We start from the raw sequence: 7,396 nt of genomic DNA, 5'->3' as shown, positions 1-7,396 counted from the left end.
CAGTTGTACATTAAATATCCAGAATTTAGTCATCTGCACAACTGAAATTTTATGCCCTTTGACCAACATGTCCATTTCGCCCACCTCGCAGCCCCTGGCAACCGCTGTAGTTAGTAACACAGTATCGTATACTTGAAATTTGCTAAGAGAGTAAACTTTAGGTGTTAACACACACACACATACACAAGGTTTATGTGAGGTGATGGAAATGTTAATTACTTTGATCGTAGTAACCATTTCACAAAGTATGTACATATCAAAACACATGTTGTACCTTAAATATATATAATTTTTATTTGTCAGTTATACTTCAGTGAAGAGGGGGGAAACTGAATCAGGGTGGGAGGCCATAAGAAGGGCATGAGGTGCTATGAATGGTCCGACTTTAGGGAGGTATGAAGGTCTCCCACAGGCGTGAGATCAAGCCCTGAAGGACGGAATCCACTGTACTATCAGCAGGGGGAGTGGAGGGAGGGAAAGGAGAGGTAAGTTGAGGTTAAATGGGAGGCTCGTGAAATGCTGGCTAAGGAGTTTGGACTTTAGCACAAGGACTGGAAAGGAGAGGTAGGTTGAGGTCAAACGCGAGACTCTTGAAATGCTGGCTAAGGAGTCTGGACTTTAGCACAAAGGCAATGGAGACTCATCAAATGTTTTTAAGTAGGACAGTAACTTGCTAAGAACTTGTCTTAGTAACTGAGTAAAACAACCCTGGTAGCCATGTGAAGAATGCACTCTACAGTTGTTAGGGATTGTCTTTGTTAAAACCATGATTACCCAAAGAGCCTAATTTGGAAAATATACCAATGTGATCTTGCACTCTGTTCAAGGTAAGTGGAAGTACAAATAACAGTGTGGTCTAAGTAATGAAATATTAGGAAAAACACAGCAAATTTGTCTTATGCCCTGTCTCAAGGTTAATACCTTTAAAGTTCCAGCCTTTTATTTTAAAATTATTTAGAAATTTTCCTTTAAAAACCTTGTCTGAGATATAGACTGAAAAATAGCAAAATCTTGAATTGCACCAATTTAGAGGTGAGCACAGCTGCTCAAAAGGCTTTACTGAATTTAAACCACGGCTTTATTTATGTTTGACAATGAGTAGCAATAAAAGGTCCTTTTGTCTATTAGACAAATGATTCAGTATTAGTGAAGGAAGAAATTAGGATAGAAAGTGTCTTTTTTCACAAAGCAATTGAAAAATGAAATTGTGAAGAGCTCTTGACTTCCAGCCCAATGCCCAAGCCCTTGCACTGTTTATGGTACAGACAAGCTGAAATGGGTGTGCCCAACCAGGGGACACAATGGCACTTGGAGGCTTTGCTGCCAGAGACATCTTAAATGGGGAGAAGAAGGGAGAGGGAGACAGACACTGGTTAGAAAGACTTACTGTCCTAACCATCAGACAAGATGGGCAACACCCAAAGACTGCTGGGTAAATTGGAAGATTACTTTCAGTGCTGGGCCACTGCCCCCAACACCATGAGCACTGAAGTACGGCTAAAGTGCAAAGGAGGCACAGGGCCGGGCCCCCCCAGATGACCATAGGCAAGAGCGAAATAGCAAGGAGGAGCTTCAGCCAATCCCCTCAGCCTCTGCTTGCCAACATGCTGCTTGAGAACATACAGATTTGAAGGAAAACAGTAAGATTTTCTCAACCAGGAATCTTATATTAACTTAGAAACTAATGAATTTCTTTGAAAATAATGAATAACTGCAATTTCTCCAATTTACAAAAATATACATGTTTATGGTAAAAATTCGGGAAAGCAAAAAGCTTATAAAAATTACCTAAAACTGGGGCGCCTGGGTGGTGCAGTCGTTAAGCGTTTGCTTTCGGCTCAGGGCATGATCCCAGCGTTGTAGGATCGAGCCCCACATCAGGCTCCTCCGCTGGGAGCCTGCTTCTTCCTCTCCCACTCCCCCTGCTTCTGTTCCCTCTCTCACTGGCTGCCTCTCTCTGTCAAATAAATAAATAAAATCTTTAAAAAAATAAATAAATAAAAAATTTAAAAAGTTACCTAAAACTGCTAAATTTTGAAAACTATAAATAATAAAACAACAAAAAACCGCTAATATTTTGAAACTGCTAATATTTTGAAAACTATCAAATATCTCCCTATTCGTGTAAACTAAAAAAGATAGTTTTCAAAAGTGGGCTCTTGTCATAAATAATTTTTTTAAGTTGTTTTTCCATTCAACAATATGTTTTGGACATCCAAAAATTGATAATTACTGATTTACATCATCTCTTTGTCAGTTGCATAGTATTTGAATGTGTAGGGGACAAAGGCAGGCCACCCCAAGATAGACCACTTTGACATGAACATTATTTCTAGTTAAAAGTGATTAAACCCCTGAGAAGTTAAGATGGTGGAGGAATAGGGGACCCTAAATTCATCAAATCATTTTGAACACCTGCAAAATCAGAGATCTGAGAAAAAGAAATGCTGCAATTCTATAAATTTCTATTTATAAGCGACCACTTTTTGAAAGGTAGGAGGTGCAGAGATTTAAGTCAGAGACAATATATAGGAAAATACAACATGGGGAGGGAGCCTGCTTAAGGAGGCTACCACAAAGCATTATAGGTAGTGGAGTGCAAAATCAGAACTTTTAGAAGTCTGCTACAGTGGGGGAGGTCCCTGGCTTAAAGGTGCTCAGGTGATAAAGTAGTTCAGAATCCCAGGGAGGAGAGCATGGTCTCAGAATCCCCCGGGGTCACAAGAAAACAGGGGTGCCTGAGTAAGGCAGGTTTCCCAGGCATCAGAACAGGGAAGCTAGCTGAAAACAGTAAGTCTAGGCATCAGCTTTCTGCTCAATGTTGCCATAAACTTCAAACCACCGTACAGTCCCATGACCACTCTCTGGGCAGAGGCCCAGCAAAAGGCAGAAACTCTGCGATAGATGCCCCACCTCCCCAGAGAGGAGTGACACCAGTCTGCCCCCCAGGAGTCCATAAAATTTCGAGACCTGAAACTCAGTCACATGCAAGAGATAAAAACGTTTGGTCACAGGCTGGGTGAACACAGAGTTTGGATGTTAACCAGGGAGACAAGAGTGACCGACTGCTTTTCTGTGAGGGCTCACCGAAGAGTGGGGGGGGCATGAACTTTCAGCCCCGGTGTTTGAGATCAGGGTGACACCATTTGTATACTCCCCCATCAGTGCTAAAAGACTAAAGGGCGCTGAACAGCTCCACATAGTGCAATCTAGAGCCACTTACACTGAGCCCGGACCCCGGCAAGGGAGGCACATCTTCACAAGTGCAAGGGCACCTGAGAATCAGATCAACAGGCCCCTCCCTGAGAAAGCCAGGAGGAATAACTTGCTAGTAACAAGTTTACCAATCATAGAAAGCTGCAAAACTTCAGCTCTTGGGGAAAACAGCATAGAGTATCTGTGGGGTTTTGTGTTTCTTTTTTGTTTATTCATCTTTCAGGGTTTTTTTCCAGCTATTTGTTTACCTTTTTTTTTTTTAAAGATTTTATTTATTTATTTGACAAAGAGAGACAGCCAGTGAGAGAGGGAACAGAAGCAGGGGGAATGGGAGAGGAAGAAGCAGGCTCCCAGAGGAGCAGGGAGCCCGATGTGGGGCTCGATTTCAGGACCCTGGGATCATGCCCTGGGCCAAAGGCAGACGCTTAATGACTTAGCCACCCAGGCGCCCCTGTTTACTTTTTAATTCTTTTTTTTATTATATATATTATTCTTGGTTTCCATTCATTGTATTTTATTTTATTTTACTTTATTTTTGTATATATTTTGTATACCTCATTTTGTATACATATTTTATATTTTGTATAAGTTTTTCATTCTTTCCTATTTAGGGGTCTAGTTCCTTTTAACAACCAGACCAAAATACACCCAGGATCTAGTATTTTGTTTTTTTCTCTTTTGTTTCTGGCTTGACTTTTTCTTATTTTGTTTTGTTTTTTGTTTTCTTCTGGTTTGTTTCATTATTTTTTTCTGTTATTATTGTGGGGTTCCCTTTTCTCTCTTTCTTCTATTCTTTTCTGGACATAATGATGAGATGGTGAAGTTCTCCACAAAAGAAAGAACAGAAGGAGTATTCACTGCCAAGGATTTAAACAATATGGATATAAGTAAGATGCCTGGACTAGAATTTAAAATAACGACTATAAAGATACTAACTTTATTTGAAAAAAGCAAAGAAGACACTAGAGAATTCCTCACTGTAGAAATAAAAGAACTTAAATCTAATCAGGCTGAAATTAAAAATGCTATTACTGAGATGCAGTAAAAAATGGAGGCTTAACAGTTAGGGTAAATGAAGCAAAAGAGAGAGTCAGTGATATAGAAGACAAAATGATGGAGAATAAAGAAGCTGAAGGAGAAGAGAAAGACAACTACTAGGTCATGAGGGGAGACTTCAAGAAATCATTGAGTCCATAAAATGAAATAATGTGTGGACAATAGGGGTTCCAGAAGATGAAGAGGGAAGGGGGAGAGGTTTATTTGAACAATAATAGCTGAGAATTTCCCTAATCTGGGAAAGGAAACAGGCATTCAAGTCCAAGAGGCACATAAACCCCCCTACAAAAATCAATAAAAATAGGTCAACATGTAGACATATAATAGTGAAGTTTGCAAAATTCAGAGATACAGAGAAAATCCTAAAAGCTGGTTGGGACAAGAGGTCCTTAACCTACAAGAGTAGATATATAAGGGTGGCAGCAAACCTGTCCAGAGATACCTGGCAGGCCAGAAAGGACTGAATTGATATATTCAATGTGCTAAATGGGAAGAATATGCAGCCAAGAATATGCAGCAAGGCTGTCATTCAGAGTAGAAGGAGAGATAATAAGTTTCCAGGACAAACAAAAACTAAAGGAATTTGTGAACACTAAAGCAGCCCTGTAAGATATATTAAAGGGGATCCTTTGAGCGAAGAGAGAGCCCAAAAGTAATAAAGACCAGAAAGGAACAAAAACAATCTACAGAAACAGCAACTTTACAGGTAATACAATGGTACTAAATTCATATCTTTCAATAATTACTCCAATTTGAATGGATTAAATGCTCCAATCAAAAGACACAGGGTATCAGATTGAATAAAAAAAATAAGACTCATCCATATGCTGTGCACAAGAGACTCATTTTAGACCCAGAGACACCTGCAGATTGAAATTGAGAGGTGAAAAATCATCTATCATGCTAATGACAACAAAACAAAGCTGGAATAGACATCTTTATATCAGACAAACTAGATTTTATTTATTGTTATTTTTTCTTTACTAGCAGAATGAGTTTATTAAGGGATCACAGAAAATTACAATTCAAGACAAGCAAAAAATCATGAACCATTGGCAAATCTAAACAGACAAAGGGAAAGTCAGCTATTATTGGGTTTTAGGAGGAAATTGGGGAAGGTCATTTTGAACAAAAATTAATTGAAGAAGAACAAGAGTTTAAAGCTGTAGCCATTTCTCCTTGGCTATAAGCTGTAGTTAGTGCATTGTTGCTGAGGGAAGGAGGGATCTTCCTTCTTTTTCTTAAAGGCAGGAGATAAAATTCCTATGTGAGAATGTCCTCTTCAGACAAACTAGATTTTTTAAAAAAGATTTTATTAAAAGCAAGGGGAGTGGGAGAGGGAGAAGCAGGCTTCTTGCTGAGCAGGGTGCCTGATGCGGGGCTAGATCCCAGGACCCTGGGATCATGACCTGAGCCAAAGGCAGACGCTTAACCAACTGAGCCACCCAGATGTCCCCAAACCAGATTTTAAATCAAAGACTGTAATAAGAGATGAAGAAAGACATTGAATCATAATAAAAGGGACTAGCCAACAAGGAGAGCTAACAATTGTAAATATTCATGCCCCTGACCTGGGGGCACCCAATTATATAAACCAATGAATAACAATATTAAAAAAACACATTGATAATAATACCAGGGACTTTAACACCCACTCACAGCAATGGACAGATCATATTAGCAGAAGATCAACAAGGAAACAAGGGCTTTGAATGACACACTGGACCAGATGGACTTCACAGATATATTCAGAGCATTACATCCTAAAGCAACAGAATACACATTCTTCTCAAGTGCAGATGGAATATTCTCCAGAATAGGTCACATACTGAGTCCAAAATCAGGTCTCAACCAGTACCAAAAGATCAATATCATTCCCTGCATATTTTTAGACCATAGTGCTTTAAAACTTGAAGTCAACTGCAAGAAAAAATTTGGAAGGACCACAAACACATGGAGATTAAAGAGTACTCTACTAAAGAATGAATGGGTCAACCAGGAAATTAAAGAAGAATTAAAAAATACACAGAAGCAAATGAAAATGAAAACATCACAGTTCAGAACCTTTGGGGTGCATCAAAGGTGGTCCTAAATGGAAGTATATAGCAATACAGGCCTTTCTCAAGAAACAAGTCTCAAATACACAACCTAACCTTACACCTAAAAGACCTGGAAGAAGAACAGCAAATAAAGCCTAAACCAAGCAGGAGAAGAGAAATAGTAAAGATTAGAACAGAAACCAGTGATATAGAAATCAAAAATACCAGTAGAACAGATCAACAAAACTAGGAGCTGTTTCATTGAAAAAATTGATAAGATCAATAACCCCCTAGCCAGACTTATCGAAAAGAAAAGAGAAAGGACCCAAATAAATAAAATCATGAATGAAAGAGGAGAGATCACAACCAACAACAAAGAAATACAATTATAAAAGAATATTTTGAGCAATTATATACCAACAAATTAGGCAATCTGGAAGAAATGGATAAATTCCTAGAAACATACAAACTACCAAACTGAAACAGAAAGAAAAAAAAAAGCTGAACAGAACCATAACCAGCAAAAATAAAAATAAAAAATCTCCCAATAAGCAAGAGTGCAGGGCCAGATGGCCTCCCAGCAGAATTCCACCAAACATTTAAAGAAGAATTAACACCTACTCTTCTGAAACTGTTTCCAAAAAATGGGATTGGAAGGAAAACTTCCAAACTTATTCTATGAGTTCGACATTACCTTGATCCCAAAACCAGACAAAACCCCACGAAAAAGAGAAAAAAAGAGAAAAAAGAGAATTATAGAACAATATCCCTGATGAACATGGAAGCCAAAATACAAAGATCCTAGCCAGTAGGATCCAAGAGAACATTAAAGGATTATTCACCATTATTCACCATGATCAAGTGGGATTTATTTCTGGGCTGCAAGGGTGGTTCAACATCCACAAATAAATAAATGTGATATGCCACATTAATAAAAGAAAGACAAGAACCATATGATCTGCTCAATAGATGCAGAAAAAGCATCTGACAAAATAGAGCACCCTTTCTTTTAGCAATTTTTTTTTAAAGATTTTATTTATTTATTCGAAAGAGATAGAGACAGCCAGCGAGAGAGGGAACACAAG

The sequence above is a fragment of the Ailuropoda melanoleuca genome, chromosome 17 (genome assembly GCF_002007445.2).
Source record: "Ailuropoda melanoleuca isolate Jingjing chromosome 17, ASM200744v2, whole genome shotgun sequence".
NCBI classification, from domain to species: domain Eukaryota; kingdom Metazoa; phylum Chordata; class Mammalia; order Carnivora; family Ursidae; genus Ailuropoda; species Ailuropoda melanoleuca.
The sequence above is the reverse complement of the archived record's forward strand: the minus strand, read 5'-3'. Positions refer to the sequence as shown.